The sequence below is a fragment of the Lissotriton vulgaris genome, chromosome 7, assembly GCF_964263255.1.
Source record: "Lissotriton vulgaris chromosome 7, aLisVul1.2, whole genome shotgun sequence".
NCBI classification, from domain to species: Eukaryota; Metazoa; Chordata; class Amphibia; order Caudata; family Salamandridae; genus Lissotriton; species Lissotriton vulgaris.
In genome coordinates, this window is record NC_141695.1 from 1,379,235,394 (window position 1) to 1,379,254,493 (window position 19,100).

A 19,100-nucleotide genomic window follows, 5' to 3' on the forward strand; every position below is an offset into this window, starting at 1 on the left:
TTGTTTGCACAAAGTTCCTCGAATTGGTATGAGCTCCCAAAGCTTTTTATAGGAGTTGAAGATTTTAGATGAATTGCCTCGTGTTCCAGGGATTGTAGGTCTTGTGAGGAGTTAGTAGGTTTATTAATAGGGTCAGAGTCCAGATTGCTCAAGTTTTGGATTAGTTGAGGTTTCATTGAGGTGCATGTTTCTGCCCCTATGCTTGTCGGTGGATTGAGACTATTTTCTGTTTCCGGTATTTTCATGTCTAGATCCCCTTTAGATGTTAGGGCAGAAAAATATTTACTAATTGCCGGGGTCCGAGTTATGCGGCCATGTTTTATTGCTTTATCTGAGGATTTCCGTACTGCATCCTCTGTGCCCATTCGTTTCATGAATATTGTGCGTGATCGTAGTTTTTTAAATCCCATTTTCTTTTCCAATTGTCGGCTTGATGGAGTTTTAATGAAGCTGGTTTCTCCAAAGATTAGTTTTGTTGTTGCTATAGGAACTTCAGGACGTTCCTCTATCGCCCTTTGCCTTACACGTGATATCTATGTTGAGCACTTACAGTGTTTAATTATTTTCTAGTGGGGTCCTTTATCGCAAAATTCCACTGTAGTTTTGAGTTTTGGACGCAGATTTTAATAGGGTGGCCCGTCCCGTCCTTGTACAGCCTCGGACGGCCTCAGACGGCCCGCCCTTTGCCCGGGCTTCGCCCGGCGTCCCGCGAGGCGGACCAGGTGCTGTATTTATGCTTGAAGGGGCGGCTGTGGGCGGGGCAGGCAGGGGGCGCTGACCAGATGACGTCCGGTCTCGCAGGGACTCCTGGACCAGTGAGTCCCTGCAGCGCTACACCCCTGCAGCCTCTCCACACCGCGGCAGCTGGTCCGTTGATTTTTGGCAGATGAGTGTCAATCAGCACGCAGCAGCTCCCGCGCAGCTGGAGCGGCAAGTTGTGAAGGTTTCGCCGGTAAAAACACACACAGGGCAGGCAGGCACAACTTCGATCCTCCAAACGCTCTGAGCACTTCACAGGGTTATCGCGGAGATTTGGGAGCAGGCGCCTTATCTTTAATCAGCCGGCCGTGGGCGGGGCAGGCAGGGGGCTCTGACCAGATGACGTCCGGTCTCGCAGGGACTCCTGGACCAGTGAGTCCCTGCAGCGCTACACCCCTGCAGCCTCTCCACACCACGGCAGCTGGTCCGTTGATTTTTGGCAGATGAGTGTCAATCAGCACGCAGCGGCTCCCGCGCAGCGGCTCCCGCGGAGCGGCAAGTTGTGAAGGTTTCGCCGGTAAGAACACACACAGGGCAGGCAGGCACAACTTTGATCCTCCAAACGCTCTGAGCACTTCACAGGGAAATAGATGCTCCAACTACAGGTATACAATTGCCGGATTGAATACCACCCTGGAGTGAATAACCCAGCTAACTATCTGGCCCGATATCCTCGCACAGCCATGTCCAGGGAAGAACAGGATGTGGAGGAGACTGAAGAATATGTATGTTATGTGGTCCGGTATCGCCTGATACCAATTTCACTTGAAGACTTGTGTCAGGCCACATCTCAGGATGAGTGTCTACAAAAGACTCTGGAGGAAGTGAAGACAAACAAGTGGCACCAGTTCAAAGGCCAATGGAATCTCCTCACCCCAGAAGTATGGCGCATACTCGAAAGCCTGCACTACATGTGGCAGGAACTGAATGCTGAACCCAATGGGTGCCTTCTGCGAGGCCATCGCCTAGTTATCCCAGCCTTGTTGGCTGATCGAGTAATCCAACTACCCCATGCTGGACATCAGGGCATGGTGAAAATCAAGAGGCGCCTCCGAACCAAGGTGTGGATCCCCTAATGGAAGGGAAAGTGGAGGAGTATGATCCTGTTCTTGGTGTCAAGCAACTGGAGAATCAAGCCTTCCATCACCCATACTGACAGAACAGAGTCCCTGTGGCCCCTGGCTATGTGCCAGCATAGATTTCGGGAGCTTCCCAGATGGGAGGCACACTGTTGGTAATTGATGATTACTCCAAGTATCCGCAGGTAGAAGTATTGTCTTCCCCTCGTTCTTCTGAAGTCATACCTATCCTGGAGAAGATCATGGCCACCCACAGACTGATCAAAGAATTGAAGACAGACAACGGCCCTCCCTTCCAAGGGCAGGAGATCACGTCCTATCTCACCTCGCTAGGGATTGTCCACAAGAACATTACCGCCAGGTGGCCTCAAGTCAATGGAGAGGCGGAACGCTTCATGAAGACCTTGAATAAAGTCATCAGGATCCCCACTGCAAGTCATGAGTCATAAACAAGCTAGTTACTCCTTCTTGAGGGACAATAGACAAACCCTCATTCCACCACCGGTCGAGCCCCTGGACATCTCTCCATGGGAAGAGTGATTGCAGATTCCATCCATCATCATCCAAAATGGGCTCCTGTGGCCATGAATAATCAAGAAGCGTATGATCGGGGGAAGAGGTCAAATGACAAAAGCCAGCCGTTATCGCCGAGTCAAGAATTTCAATTTGAAGGCTGGCGATTTGGTGCTAATCCAAGATCAACACCCAGGCAGCAAGTTTAGGCTCCCATTTGAGAAGGATCCATGTCATATTACTTCGATGTGAGGCACCCAAGTCACTGCCCGTCGGGAGCAAGAGGCCATAAAAACGAAACATTTCAGAGTTTAAAAGATTCCATCCCTGTCAATGCATAAACTCCCCGGGTAGCAACACTGGACTGGATGCTCAGGACCAGGACGCATGGTCGGAGGGTGAATCTGGAGAAGCCGAACCGGCTGAAGAGGATTCACACACAAGGAGTCCCAAAGATGGTCGGGAACCTATGGAGAATCCTGCAAGCATAGAGACAGAGATCGAGCCAAGTCATGAGTATCAGACAATATATGGTCTGAGGAGCGATACCCAGCCGTCAAGTAGACTGAAAGACTACCGGTGTTAGTGGGTTGCCTTTGAGCTACGAAGCCAGATGATGTTCGAGTTCTGCACATTGTAAGATTACCCAATGCCTGCTGCACGTCTGAACTGTGAGTTATTTTGTGACCTGTGGGAATCTTGCGCAAAGTGTCTACTGCAGGGGTCCCCAAACCGGTCCTGGAGGGCCGGATCCATGCCAGATTTTTTGGATATCCCCATTGAGATACATGTAGTAATTTAAAAAATCTGGCATGGATCCGGCCCTCCAGGACCGGTTTGGAGACCCCTGGTCTACTGCATTGTAATTCATGGGTCATGTTATTAGCCACTTCTGGCATGTCTTTTCATTTTGGGGAGGAATGTAGTATCCTCTGTTGCAATACGTCAGTTGTGGCGATACCACAACTGTTGGTATGACCAGGGGGTGTACCTCGGCTCACCCTGTGGCGTGTGGAGTTTGTGGTTTAGCCTACGTTGCATGGGCTCGTTGAATAAAGGTTCGCTGCTGGAGGGTGTGTCCTTACAGAGGGACCCCGTGCAGCAGCATAAGCCAAAACAAAAGTGTGGTCTCCGTTATTGTACTTTGACCCTGACCCCGTGCAGGCCCAGGCGCATGCAAACTCACGCTCCCACCCGGGTGTTTAGCCTAGATACCCCTGACCCCAGCTACAACACCACACCATCCTGTCTTTTTGATATTTTTCTGCATTCTCAAGTGTTGACTAGGTGTCGGGCAATGTCATCAGGCCAAGTTCTGGTGTTTTTTTCTAACCCTGCATGTCATGGGACAGTAAATGAATGCGAGTGTTCAAGGACCACTTTCTTCCGTGGGTTGCACTCAGACGCACTCTCACATCTGAAACAGTAGAGCTCGCTGGTGGTGGAGCGTCAGCACATCTTGCACCCTCTTGCCACAGTCCGGAATGGAGATGCAACATGACACAGCTTGGGGTGCACAGAAACACCTTAAATGAGTAGGAAGAAAGGTCAACGTGTTCCGTCTGTATTACCTAAAGTTAACGTCCAGTTCTAGATGCCTATTCTGAAGCAATGTGTCAAGGTCTGGAGCACATGCCCAGGGTATTTTGTGAAGGTTTAGACAGCAGCATGGAGCCTGGATTAAAAATATGTAGTCGAGGAAAGAGGGGAGGAGATACATACATTGTGGTATACGCAGAGAAGAGGGGTCAAGCGTGTTCTAAAACAAGTTTGACCTTATAACAAGGTTTTGTGAGATGACATTAATGGGGGAAGGCTCAGGAGTAAAGTGAAAGTAGAAGGTGTGAAAGTGTAAGATTTGCTTCCTCACCGGAGAGGGACAGCATGGCAGCAGCAGTGCACACACCTCTCATTCACAAAACAGCAGTGCAAGCGTCCCTTATTATAGACCTGCAGCATTGTAAGTAAGTAAGTAACGTATTTGTAGAGCGCACGAATGCCGAGGCGTCTTGACGCTGAGAGTAATGTGTTGCATGTTTTCCAGGGAGAGTAGAAGAATTATATTGGGGGGAATAGCCATGTCTTAACCATTTGTCTTAACAATTTTCCTAAACTAAAGTCTATTAGGCTGTAACCTAATAGTGACCAGCAGCTTGGTCCAGAGTTTGGCTGCCCAGTAGGATAGGCTTTTTCCTCCCCATCTGGCTCTTTGGATTTTGGGGACCTGAACTAGTCCTGTGTTGGCTGATCTGAGATCCCGTCGCGGGGAATACCAGAGAAAGAGTTTCTGCATGTCCAAAGCTCCCCCACCATACAGTGCCTTATGTACCAGGCAGAGGGCTTTAAATTCTATATGCTGTTGAATCGGAAACCAATGGAGCTGCCTGATGCTACCAGAGATGGAGTGGTATTTAGGAATGTTAAGCAACACTCGCGCTGCGGAATTCTGCAGAGACTGAAATTTAACTACCTGGTACTTGTCAATGCCCAGAAAAATGCGTTACCTTAATCTACTTTCGAGAGAATTAGCGCAGCTATTACCGTTCTCCTTAGATCCTGGGGAATGAGAGGCAGAATCTTATGTAGGATCTTCAATAGGAAAAACATGATGAGATCAGGAGATTGATCTGTCCTGTAAGTTTATCTGGTCATCGAACATCACTCCTAGGTCCCTCGTCTTAGAAGGCGGGAGGGGGCAATTACCTGCCTCTGTTGGCCACCATGCTTGATTCCATATAGGTGGAACCTTCCAAAACTCCATGACCTCTGTTTTATCTGTATTAGGTTTGGGAAAATTCAGATTCATCCATCCCATAATGCACTTCAGACAGTTATGGAAACTGCCGGCTGTGATTTCAACGCTCAAAGAGATAGATATAACTGTCTGAGTTTCCTCAGCGTAAGAGATCAGTAAAAAACCATGCCCTCTGATTAGCTTGGCCAGAGGGGTTACGTAGATGTTAAATAAGGTAGGCTTCCCTGACTAGATAACAAGTACAGCATGGTCACAGGCAAGGACAGAGGGAACTGGAGACAAACACCATAGGAAGCATGAAAAGAGCACAGGCGGATGGGCAAGATGGCCTAAGGATCACAGACATGGTGTGTAGTAGTGGGAGCAGGAGAAGAAGGTGCATGCGTTTGTGAAAGTGACACAGGAAAGCAAGCACTGTAAGTGAATGAGTGGGACGCAGGCAGGATATAGGGATTCCGGGCAGTATCAGAGGAGGACCGAGTGGGTGAGGGGCAAGCATCAGTGCAGCTGATCTCCCTTACTAAAGAGGTCCCTCACAGAAGAGATACAACCTAGCAGCAGAAAGAAATTTCCATTGCTCGCATAAAAGTAGAGGGGACCAGCAACAGTGCAAGTTTCCTTTTCTCAAAAAAGGAACAGTATTAGCAAAGCCAGAGGGTGTGGTAACTATGGTCTGTGGAGATATGACAGGAGCATAATCCACCCAGTTGTGTTACCCGGTCCAACTTTCCCCCCAACCAACCAATTAACTGCTATTTCATTAGTACACACAGTCTTCGGTTGGAGAAAACAGGTTGCAGTTTATTAATTCAATCATAGCCATAAATCACTGATAAGAACCATAAATCATGAGCATGTGCCATAAATCTCTGTTAAGCATCATAAACCACTGTCACTGTTCAAAGGTGGGACTTCAATTGTCACCCAACATTTGACTTTATACTTGATGTGAAGCTCCTTTGGATTGAGCGCAGCAGCATCTAGGCTTTTCTTGCTCTCGATGTTTGACCTCCACCTTTCAGGCCATGTCTCAGCTGCTAGTACTGTGTCTATTTGCGACTACCCCCTTGCTTTTTCTGTTGCCCACTCCTGGTACCCATACCATTATGCATCCCAAGAGCCACCAGTATGAAAAGTCTATCCTTCCTTAGGCTTTCAAGCCGCCAGTGGGTGTTCTTAATGCTGATTAATGCTGATGCCTCATCCACACTGCCAAGGGTTTCACAATCCTTGGCAACTCCCTCTTTCTGCCCTGTCAGCACCTACCTATTAACAGCCTAACAGTTATCTGCACCCGTGCCACAGAGCAAGAACCTGTGCTTGCCTCACCCTTGACACATGGACCCCCTTCTTTACACCCTTATATACCGAACTAACGGTATTTGCCACTGATATGAATGCCTGATTTGTCTGGCTGGAGCAAAATTCACTTTTAGAATTACCTAGCTTCCTCTTTCTGGTTTGTGTGCCAACCCATCCATTGTCCTAAAAGGAACAGGAGTCCCTATAGTGCAATTTGTAAAGATTTACTGATAGAAACAATAATTGCTCAGACGAAATGTCTGACACTAAAATGTTGTAAATAAAAAAGTGATCACATTAATTAGGTTTGTGACCATTTGTTTGAGAAGTTTCTTTAACTGTTAAGTGATGTATGTACTGGCTTTCTGTTTGTTGGTACAATTTCAAGTGGCCTGGCCTTGCCCAACCCCTTTTTGTGGGTTTCTTTTTTAAGTTTCTAAAAGTGGCTCAAAATTCAACTTCCCCATTAAAGAGGGTTTTAAATAACAATTCATTGAAGTCTTTGCATGATAGTATTACCAGTTCCTAATCAAAAGTTAGCACTTATTAAATGTAGTATGGTAATCCAATGTTATCCAATAGAAGAGGTAGGCCTTGCATTAGTGAAAAATGAATTTAGGAGTTTTTCAATTCCAGGACATGTAAAACTTATTCCCACATGTCCTACTTTTTAAATACACTACCTATTGGCCTTTAGAGCCTACCTTAGGAGTGACTTATTTGCATTAAAAAGGATGGTTTAGGCATGGCAAAAAGTATTTTTTTCCAGGTCGAAATGCAGTTTAAAACAGAAATACCAACTGCAGTGGCAGGCCTGAGACACATTTTAAAGTGCCACCATAGTGGGTGGCACAATGAGTGCTGCAGGCCCACTAATGGCATTTAATTTACAGGCCTCAGTACTATGTGGTACCATAAACGAGGGACTTAAAAGTAAATTAAATGTGCCAATTAGGAGTGGGGCAATTTTACTAAGTTCTAGGGAGTAACCACTGGGCCATTTATTTATTTATGCAATGGCAGTGTAAATAAATGTGGTAGAATAGTACATGATATTTAGACGATCTATACTAATAAACGCACATGAACACATTTATAACTGCAGTGCAATGGTCAAATTCACATTTATCTCCGCAGTGCAGCAAAAGTGACAAGAGAAAACACGTTTTATTGACTCTTAATGTAACTATTACTTTATATAGGGAAACAGCTTTCTTAATAATGGAGATATCTCCCTAAGTGTGATTTTAACTTACCGCACACATTTAACACATTACACCCTGGTTTTGGTTAAATACCTTTTGTTAAAGGAAATGCACGTGAAAAAATGCCATGCCATAAACCTTATATGCAGATGCACAGAGTAAAATATGCTATTTATTACTACTTTTGAGGGAGGGAGTGAGCATCATGACCCACTCGAGGCTTCACCTTGCAAGATATCTTTGATGTGCACTACATTCTACCACATATTTAACATGATTTCAAGGCCACTTTGTGAAGCCTAGTGATTTGTGGATATGGTCTGCGATCATTTTGTTGAGGTACATTGTTAACAGGTACACTATTCGAGGAGGGGATTGTATTTCTAATAATGAGGTTATTAACATGGTGCATTATTTCTAGCAGGTGCATGTTAATTATGATGGTAGTGATTTTCATAGCAGTGTATCATCTGCTACTTTATTTTACCCGGATACATTACTTTTGATGGCCATTAAATTATATTTTACCAACTTACCTCATTTTCACATACATCACTTGACAGGGCACCTTTGCTCATACCCTCCTGCTGAAGTTCTGTGGCCCATTAGCTTTTTTTTTTATAAAATCAGGAGCTTTTAAAGCCCTGTGATTTTAGTGAGCTGCAGCTTCCTAGTCAGAAAATTGTTCCAGCGCTGTTGTGTGGGCGAGATTCTGATTCCACGCCTATTCAGTATTTGGCCTCTCATCTGTGGTTTTCAGAAAAACACTGGTGGCTAGGGAAGTTGGATTTGAATATCCAACTTGTGCACTCTTTCCCACATTAATCCCTCCCCCTTCTTCTGCTGTAAAAAGGTTGAAATAGCTGTCTGGTTTCAATGCATCTCTTAGGGAGAGGACTAATTCCAACTGGCAGCTCTGAGCTGTCTCCCAGGTCGGGACAACTAAATATGGAATTCAGCCGGAGGGTCCTGGCCGCAGCTGTCGAGGAGGGGAGCGTGGATGGGCTGAGCCTATTCTACTTTCTGCACAGCACTCATATAAAACCGTCTTATTTTGAATGAGTGTATAAAAGGGTGTCAGCGTTGAGGTGCACTACCTACTGGGGCAGCTCCTAGAATAGCAACGGCTTTAGGCCAGCAGTGGGGTATACTGGCAGAATTGTGCATGGGACCGTGTATTGGCAGAGCTCTGTGTGGGCCTCGGTATGCAGGGGGTGCAATAGGTCAGTCTTTAAGTACTTTAGAAAAATAGAATGTGTGAGTGTATGTGCTTGTTGAAATAGCAGGGGTGCTGATGCACATCAAAGCTGAAGCACTTTCATTGAGCTTTATGTAGTTTCAGTACTTCAAAGGCAAAGGGCATGAATAAAAACTGAGGTACATTTGCCAATTTACTAGAGTATCATAGAACCTTCTGGTCAGGACTGAGGTATAGTGAGACAGCTTTGTGTGGGGATCAGTCTGCAGGAGGTGCTTCACCTCAGTCTTTAAGGGAGGTAGAAAAGTGGGTGAAGAGGATGTGTGTAGCGCTTTAGTAGACCTGTGTGTGGGTTCCAGTGCTTCAGCAGCAAAGGTTGTGGATAATAATTGAGGTACATTGGCCCCAGTTTACGATTGCACAGAACATTCTGGTCGGGACTGAGGTATTTTGGCAGAGCTTTATGTGGTCTTCGATATGCAATGGGTATTGCAGGTCAGCAGTGGCCTAACGCAAACTGGTGGAGCCCCACATATAATGTGATGATGGTTCTCACAGTAACCCACATCCCATATATATCCATTGTCCAGGGGCTGAGTAGGAATCCCTTCAAGGTTGGAGCCCGCCTGAAGGGTTGGGGGCCCCTGTGCCGCAGGGGCCTGTGTAATGCTATTGTAGGTCCATCTTGAAGTGCATTAGCAGATATGGAAGTGTGACTTTGTGTGTGTGTGCATGTATGTTTATGTTTGTTTGTGAAGCAGCGTAATTTTAGCTCCACACTTAAATGTCACAGAAGTGCAATATTTATGGCACTTAGCACCATATATTCTGTGTGCCTTAACCCAGTCGTTCCAAAACTTTTTCGACCCGCAGCTCCCTTGACCTATTGACCATTGGCCATGGCTCCCCAATATGTTACCTTTTTTTTGGTGGGTGGGGGGGAATTGTAATCCCTGCCTCTGTAGTATTTCTATTTTCTCCCTTAAAAAAAATTGGGATGAATCCGAAGGAAGTATTATAATCATAGATGTAACAAAATAAAAATGTATCAGTTCTTCAATAAAAAACTTTAATTGGTGAAGTCAGAAACAATACTCTTCAGCACTGGAGTCTACATATGGAATTTTTTTTAAACTATTTTTTAATTGCCTTTAGAGGGTCTCTCTCCTGGGAACCAAGTGGAGGGTAAAATGGGCAGGGGATGAAAGAAATAATTCTCATTGACACCTTTAACAAGATCACGTTAATGTGCCAATGCATGCCAGCAGGAGTAGAGTGAATGTAGAGAAGTATAGCTATCAATTAATTTGTCATGCAGTTCAATAGAAGCTTTCAAGTCAACATGGTTCTTCTGCTGTGCATTGCTAATGTGATGTTGGGTGGGCGGAGTCAGCGTGGAGAAGCGAGCAAGCAGTATTCGGCGTTCGGCAAGGCTCCACATTTTCACCACCGGAGAGTTTCCTGCACTGGCGGCCCGGTGATCTGTGATCCGTGAACTGCCATCCAACTGGTCGATCCCCGCTGGGATAAAAGCAAGCGTTTCCCGCGGCACAAAAACAAGTGCGGCCACCTTTAGTAGGCGGCTGCTGAGCGTGAGACACGGCGGTACGCAGAGGTGGCCCGACTAGAATCGGGTGCGGACTGCAGACACTCCGTATGGTCCCTGCATCTTTTTCTTCTTTTTCCACCATATCCCTGCGGGAGAGCTACGCACAACAACTGCTGCCAGAGACACAGGCACAGAGGGGCATCAAGGACAGGATGGGAGTGACTGGAGTGACTGGAGCGAGATGTAGTGGAGACTCGAGACAAAAGGTTAATCCAGTCCAGATTTCTCTAGAAAAGACATTGCATCTACAAGATTGGGATTAGCCCCAAGTTACGTGAAGCTTATTACAAGCCTAGAAACATCCAGCAATTCCACATAAAGTATTGCTGAAGCAGTGACACTCATCTCCTCAGCTTCTCCACTCAATTAGCAACACCAGCTGGCTGCCTGACCTGCCCTGACTCTTCGACCAGGTCCAAAGGGCTGGTGGTGTGGAGTGCGAGAACTGGGCCTCGCACGTGGAGGTATCGGAGGACAAAAGGACAGCAGGTACACACAGTTGCAGGTTGCCGGAAAGACCCCGAGCGGTCTTCCGCTTCTTTATTATATACCCCGGAGCGAGCCCGCCCCGGGGGTGTGGGGATGCATGCGAATATAGATACAATGTCTGGAGAGGCCGGGTGGCTCTCTACATCCCTCCTTCATTTTAGTTTGACCTTCTGGCCGGGGACTCATCAGCGTGAAGTCCAGGCAAAGTCTCTCAGTCTCCGGCTCGGGCCCGGGTTAGGCCTGCGGTTGTATTGGCGGCTTCTGCACACTGGGGAACCCACAACCCCAGCCGGGGTTGTCTCACCACTTACTGCCGGAGAAGCTGTGCACGACACGGTGGTGTTGTGTGCGGCTGTGTGACTAGCATCTCTGCGTGGCCTTCCTCCCCCTGGTTGCAGGGAGGGGGCCCCGACCCATGGCCCAGCATCTTCCTGAGTGTAGTCTTCTTTGGGATCCTGACTGGTGACACTCGCGTGTAGGCCGGCCGGCCCTCCCGCCTTCTTGAAGCAGGATATATTCCGGGTCACCGTTTGATGACCACGGCGAACAGTGACCATGGTTCCTTGAATCTTTTCTACAGTCCATTTCTCAGGCTCATAGGGTGTCTGGAATTTCCACCCTGGATGACGATCTTGAACTACCACGGTGTCTCCTTCTCGTAGGCCCCGTTGTTGGGCATGCCGGGCCTCACTCGCTTTCTGGTTGGTGGTTTGTCTCCAGGACTGGATAGCCTCACCATCTCTTGCCTCGGGCGTCCAGTTGGGTGCAGTCGGGATATTGCCTAGAGGTGCCTTCTTGAATAGCACGTGCGCAGGGGCACATTTCGTGGTGCTATGTGGGGTCTGCCGGTATGCACTCAAGAACTGATCCAGGGCTGTTTCGGGGTCATTTCCGCTGTCTACAGCAATCCTGAGAGCTCTGTTGAGTGTTCTGATTAGTCTCTCTACTTCCCCGTTCGCCTGGGGCCACAGCGGTGTGATCTTTCGGTGTCTGATTCGAAGGTTCTCTAGATTTTGGAATTCTCTTCCATGGAATGGCGGCCCGTTGTTGGATTTTATCTCTTTGGGGAGCCCCATTGTCACGAAGATGTGGTCGAGGGCTTTCTTGACTTGAGGAAAAGCAACTGATGGAATTATCTCCACCACTGGAAATTTAGAATAAGAGTCCACCACTACGAGCGTGTGTCTGCCATCGGGGAAGTTCCCGAAGTCGATGCTCAGGTGAGTCCATGGGGCTTGAGGGGCATCCTCTGTGATGACCGGTGCTGGCACCGGGTCTCCTCCTGTGATGGTGCAGGCATGGCAGGAGCGTACCATCTCGTCTACCATGTTGTCCATGGCGGGGAACCAGACTTTGTTCCTCAGCCTTGCCTTGGTCTTGGCCATTCCCTGGTGGCCTGTGTGGGCGATCGTCAACATGTGTCTTTGAAGGCTCTCGGGCACGACAATCAGATGCCCTCGGAGTACGACTCCTTCGTCTCCTACGCTCAGTTCATTCCGGACTTGCCAGATTTGTTGCCGGGCATGGCTGACTTTCGACCTCAGACTCTGGATCCCGTCTAGGAAACGTGTCCAGCGATTCTCCTCGAGAGCACGCTTGACCCGGGATAGTGTTTCATCATTGGCGGTGGCCTCGCCTATCTCCTGCAGCGTCATCGTGTCCGGGCAGGCTGCTTGTGAGATCATGTGGACAAACTCCTCCACACCTGGTCCGTCGGCGAGGGGAAGAGCTTGCTTCGTCACGTCCGGATGCCGGGAGAGATAGTCTGCAGGATTGTGTGCTCCCGGTTGGAACAAGAGTTTGAGGTTGTATCCTTGCAATTGAACGGCCCATCGGTCTATCCGTGGGGGCGCGAGTCTGGATGATCCCGTAAATAGATACAGCAGTGGCTTGTGATCTGTCACTACGGTGAACTCCTGTCCACATAGGTATAAATGAAAATGCTGGCACGCCCACCTTGTTGCCAGGGCCTCTCGCTCGATCTGAAAATACCGAGTCTCCGTGTCAGTCAGGGCTTTACTCGCGTATGCAACTGGTTTCCACTCATCTCTGCCATACTCTTGCAGTAGCACGGCTCACAGACCCACCGGGCTGGCATCCACGATAAGTTCTGTTTTCCGGCGCGGCTGGAAGTATGCCATTAGTGTCTTGTCAAGAAGGCTTGCTTTGATGTCCTGGAATGCCTGGTTAGCTGTGCTGGTCCACTACCACTCATGATCTTGTCGAGTGAGTGCCCTCAAGGGTTCTGCCAGAGCCGCTAAATTGGGAATAAACCGCCCACAGTAAGTGGTCATGCCGAGAAAGCTTCGCACCTCGGAGGGGTTTCGCAGAGTGCTCGCGGTCCGGATTGCTTCCGCCTTGCTCGGGTCAACCTTCAGTCCTTCTTGTGTGAACGTGTATCCAAAGAAGTCGATGGATTCTTGGTAAAAACGAACACTTGGACCGATGCAGGGTCAGCCCATGTTCCACCAGCCTCTGCAGCATGGCTCTCAGATGGGTGTGGTGTTCCTCGAGAGTGTTGGAGTAAATGAGTATATCGTCGCTCAGGTTGATTACCTCACTCAGCCCTGACAACACCTCTCGTATTGCGTTCTGGAACACCTCCGCGGCTGAGGATCCGCCGAAACTCAGCCTCCGGTATCGTCGGAGCCCTACGTGGGTCAAAAAAGTGGTTCTATAGCGGCTCTCAGGTTCTAATTCCAGTTGGTGGTAGCCCGCGTTGAGGTCCAACTTGTAAAACCACTTCGCCCCGTTCAGGTCTGCAACTATGTCATCCATAGTCTGGGTAATATGGCGTTCTCTCTTCACGGCGGCGTTGGGGAGCCTCATATCGACGCACAGCCTGATTGCACCTGGTTGTTTGGGCTTTGGTGCTACGACCAGCGGAGACACCCATGGGGTCGGACCTGACACCTTTTCTATGACTCCGAGATCTTTAGCCTTTTGAGTTCAGCCTCCACCTGTGGTCGGAGGTTGAATGGAACTCGCCGGTGTCTGAGAGCGACTGGGCGCACGGAGGTGTCTATGTGTAGACACATTTTCTTCCCCTTCAGCTTCCTCAAACCACTGAACAGCGCTGGGAACTCCTGCAGCATATTGTCCGCATGTGACTGATGTACTTGATTTGCGAAGAATACCAGTCCTAGGTCTTCGGCTGTGTGGCAGCTCAGGAGAGTGCCTTTCTTTCCTTCGGTAATATGGAAGCGAGCTTCTGTCGAGTATTCGCCATTCACAATGGTGGTGCTGATGACTCCACGCAGTGGCAGCGGGTCTGTGCCTCCGTAAGTGTAAATGCATGCACTTGAGGGTGCCAGTGCAGGCTTGGGTGACATTTGTTCATATTGTTCTGAGTCCATGACGTTCACAGACGCCCCTGTGTCTATGAGTGCTCGCATTTCGGTGCCTTCGACGGAGACGGTGCACATGGGTGGTGGTCTCCTCTTCGTGGAAACCTTGCCAACATATGAGATGACGTACACTTCGTCATCATCGTCATCCTCATACCGTGGCCTTCTTTCCTGAGCTTGGTTGTCAGGGGGTGGACGTTCGGACACCAGAGACAGTTGCCTGACTCGCTGGGTTAGTTGCCTGGGCCCATATCCTGCGCGGGATCTTGGAGCATTCGGCCTGTACTTCCCTCCCTGGCACACCGCTGCAAAGTGGTTCAGTCAGCCACACTTTAGGCAGGTTTTTCCTTTTGCACTGCACGTTGCAGTCGTCGGGTGGTCTTCCCCGCAGTAGGCGCACTGCGTGCCTCTGGATGGCCATTGTCGCGGACGGTTGGGCTGTGGTCTTCTTTGTATCGCGTCTACTCTTTCTTCTTTGATCGGCGCCATTTTGGACACTGCGGGAAGTGCCATCGGGGAGCGTAGGGCAGCCTCCATTTCTTCGGCCCGCGCATCTGACAGCTCGTGCGAACGGGCAAGAATGAGTATTTCATCAAGTGTAATTCCAGGCTGTCGGAGGATGAGTTTCCTCAGCAACTTTGATCAACACCCCACGATGATTTGGTCTCTTATCTCTTCTCTAGGATTGAGGAATGGGCAGCTGCTGGCCAGCCAGCGCAGCCTTGCATAGTACATGTTAACCGATTCAGACTCTGTTTGCCACGCCCTCTTAAACTTGAACTTCTCAAAATCATTGTTTAGTTGGGGGTCGAAGTGAGCGTTGAGAGCATCGACTGCCGCCTCATAGTCGTCCTCCCGTCCGGTGTTAGGGAGTGTTTCGAAGAGGTCGTATATTTCAGCGCCTCCATGTAGGATGAGGAGGGACCTCTTGACCGTTCTGTCTGTTTCGCGGGTTCCCTTGAAGTAAAGGTTGAGTCTCCCAAGCCACGCTTTCCACCTCGGTGCTGCCGTCGCAGGGTCAGCCGACTCGCTGAACGGAGAGAGAGGCGCAATGCCTGTGTGGGCATGGCTGGCTACTTGGGGGCCTGTAACTGCGGCTTGGTTCTGGGCGGTTCCTGCAGGGCCAGGTGGTGGCAGTGCGGGCGCTGCGGCCCCTGGCGCTGGGTCTGTCATGTTGTTCCCCCTTACGAGTTGTGTTGTGGCCTCCTGGGATGTGGCAGGCTGAGTAGTACTCTCCCTTTTGTGATAGCCTCCGGCTGCTCTTGACCATCTTCTGTCCCCTTTTCTCTACCGGCGTGCAGGGCTACAGGGAAGTGGTGCAGGCGGGGCTGGGCCAGAGGAACGTGGTGCAGCACTACAGTGTATCTACGAGGTGCAGCTCCAGTGATTCGACGAGCCGCTCTTGCACGATGCCCCTATTCACTTTTGCAGTGGCCAATGTTTGTTTGCCCTGTCTGAGGCTGGGGGCCGAAGAGCGATGTCTCACGCTGGCTGGGAGAGAGACAGGGCTGGCCTAAAGGAGTATTGAGCTGACGTGCAGCGTCGCTCTTCTTCACCCCTCCCCCTTGAGGCCGCGTGCGTGTCTCGCACGCCTGGGGGCAGTGTGTCCCGATGGGTGCACGCGGGGCCAAGGCCGTGCAGGCTGCGGAGTGTCGGCCCAGGCGGGGCTACAAGATGAAGCACTCACCCGCCAGGCGCGCGCAGCGAGTCCCGCCAGCTGAAGGCGCTCTATAGAGGGAGACGCGTGGGCGGGTCTCGAGCCGTCGCGCGAGCGATGGCACGACTCAGGTAGGCCTCTGGCCGGAGCGGGTGGGCTCCTCGTTGATCTCTCACTGGCGCAGGCAGCGCGCCGATGTGCAGGCGCGGGAGGCGTGCCAATGCTCCAGGCAAGAGGCAAAGCAGGGCACGCACGAGGTCAGTACCGGCCTCGTCGCCAATGTGGAGTGCAAGAACTGGGCCTCGCACGTGGAGGTATCGGAGGACAAAAGGACAGCAGGTACACACAGTTGCAGGTTGCCGGAAAGACCCCGAGCGGTCTTCCGCTTCTTTATTATAAACCCCGGAGCGAGCCTGCCCCGGGGGTGTGGGGATGCATGCGAATATGGATACAATGTATATAGAGGCCCGGGTGTCTCTCTACAGGTGGGTTGTTGGTGAGCTGTGGGGTGATGTAGTGTAATCCAGCCAAGCTACTGCCAACATAACCTCAGGTACAGCTTCAGGCATCAGCTGAAAAGTGGTGCAAATCCACCACACCCGCTACCTGGCCTAGTCCCAGCTTCTCCTTAGCCTTAGCACCGGTCTCAGCCTGTCTACCTTTCGCCACCGGCCAAGAGCGGTCTGACAACCATCCCTTGGTTCTCACTCTGCTGAAACTACATTTACTAACCCTGATCTTAATAAGACCAAGGTGGAACACTCAATTTCAAAGACTTGCTTAGATAGTTTATAGCAATCAAAATAGCAACCATCAACCATATCAATAGAAATCGTAAAGGAAACTAGACAGTGGTCCGCAACTCGAACAATCCAACAGGACAGCGTGAATACACCAACATGAGATCAGGGAAGATTAGGAAGCAACAGGCACAAAAAAATCCAAGGCCAAAGCAAATGCCATAAGGCAAAACAAACCCCTGGGCAAGTACATCAAATCACCCTTACCTTCAGTCTTCGAATTAAAACACCCATGCCAAAAATGTATATTTTTCTAAAAGCCCAAAAGAGGCCATCAATGTCAGGACTGATACAATAGTAGGTCTCCCTAAAACCGTTAACACCAGAAAAGTTTAGCACCTCCATGGAAAAAGTCTTAATCCGCAGTGCAGTTCACTACCCAATGGTACCGGGGAAGGGATTCAAAGCACATTACAATTTCAACGTTTCTATTTTTTTTATATTAAAAATCCCTGATGAGAATAAGGCACCCTGAAACTTCTTGTTTCCTAGGTATTTATTGTTAGACAAGGAGTACCTGGCTAAGATAAGAGGTAAGCTTGAGGCCTTTTTTAAGAAGAATGTAGGATCTGCCTCTCCCATAGTGATATGGGATACATGTAAGACTGTTATTAGAGGTTACACCCAACAGTATATTCTCCAGCAAAATAAGGATCAAAGAAAAGAAGATAAGGAGACTATCTTGACAATACGTGTGGCAGAAGACCAGCCCGCAAAGGCAGCTTGAGGGGGGCTAGCGATTTGGAAAGAGTGGAACAACTGGGATCTACTTTAATTGATCTCAGATCAAAGTTGAAGAGTACATTTAGGGAAAAAGTTATGGCAAGCTATAGTAAATATCGTAGGTCGCAATATGAACTTGGGGAAAAATTGGTTTTACGGTTGCAGAGGATAGGGATAAGGCTCATATCAAGGCTATTAAGGGGTTGAATGGTATTTTGTATGAGCAACCACAACAGATATTAGAACAGTTTGTTTTGTAATATCAAGCACTGTATACCCCATTGTCTTATCCTAAGCAAGAGGATATTTTTAGCTATATTCAGAATAGTTCCCTGAAAAATATAGGGATGGAGACATCTGATTTACTGGATGAAAATATATCAGGCGAAGAATTGGATAGGGTAATTAGTGCGCCACCTTCGGGCAAGATGCGATTCCCCCGGGATTTTATACGATTTTGAAAGACGTCTTGCTGGTGCCACTCAATCAGGGAATAGAGTTTATTGGTAATAACAGCAAAATTCATGATTCATGGAATAAGACGCAAATAATGTTTTTTTTCAAAAAACACAAACCAGCGGAGGAATGTGGGTCATATCGACTGATTTTTCTTTTAAACGCAGATGTAAAAATATATGCGAAAATTCTTGCTAATCGCTTATCCGCTATAATGCCAAATTTGGTCTCTTGTCACCAGCATGGGTTTATCCAAGGGAGGAATACAGCAGCCCATATCAGCATGGCAGTGACCGCTTTTGATGTGGCAGATATCAGAATCACCCCACTCGGTATGATATTATTAGACCCAGAGAAGGTGTTTGACCGAGGGGGTGGAGTTTTTGTGGGCTACATTGTCAGCTTTTGGGATCAAGGGCCAATTTAAAAGGCAGATACAAGGTTTATATGATAAGCCTTGTGCTAAAATGACGTATTTAGGGTTGCAATCATCAACTTTCCCAATACTCTGCGGCACTCATCAGGGGTGCCCCCTTTCACCCCTACGATTCGCTCTTTATATAGAGCCGTTTATTCAAGCTTTACAAAATAACCAACACATACGTGCTTTTGAGGCTGGAATAAGTCGCTTAAAGTCATCGCATATGCAGACTACATAGCGTTTTTTTCAGCAGAGCCAGCAGAAGCGCTGCAAGCGATTACAGATGAAGCTAGTAAGTTTGGTTTAGTTGCAGGCTAGAAGTTAAATGTAAATAACACTCAAGTTCTTCTTAATTACAAAGCTACGGTTTCTCTACAGGAAGTCTGTTCGGTGGTCACATATTTGGATGTCAAAATAGCTGTGCAAATAGGCAGAATGTTTTCTTTAAACTATGAAGACCTACTGAAGGAATTGGCTAAATCTCGAAAAGAAATGGCATAAATTACCTATAGGTATTATCGGTAGAATCAATATCATAAAAATGAAGGTCTTACATAAGTTTCTTTATTTTTTTTGTTCTGTTCCACTACGGGTTCCCAATTCACTTTTTAAGCAATTAGATGGAATCTTAAGTAGTTTTACATTGGGATACAAGAAAGCGCAGCGAACAATAGATCGGTTAAAATTACCCTTTAGCCAAGGGGGTCTGGAATTTCCAGGCTTTAAAATGTATTTCTGGTCCACTTGCTTTATTCGCTTTCGGAGTTTCATTAACTCTGTGAGTACC

The 19,100-nt window shown here is 48.4% G+C and overlaps 1 protein-coding gene across 2 annotated transcripts in view; it reads left to right on the forward strand.

Moving 5' to 3' along the window:
* The window catches only part of DOC2A (double C2 domain alpha), a 1,262,769-nt gene that overhangs the window by 1,086,344 nt on the left and 157,325 nt on the right, over window positions 1–19,100 (forward strand). The gene's annotated exons all lie outside the window — the stretch shown is intronic.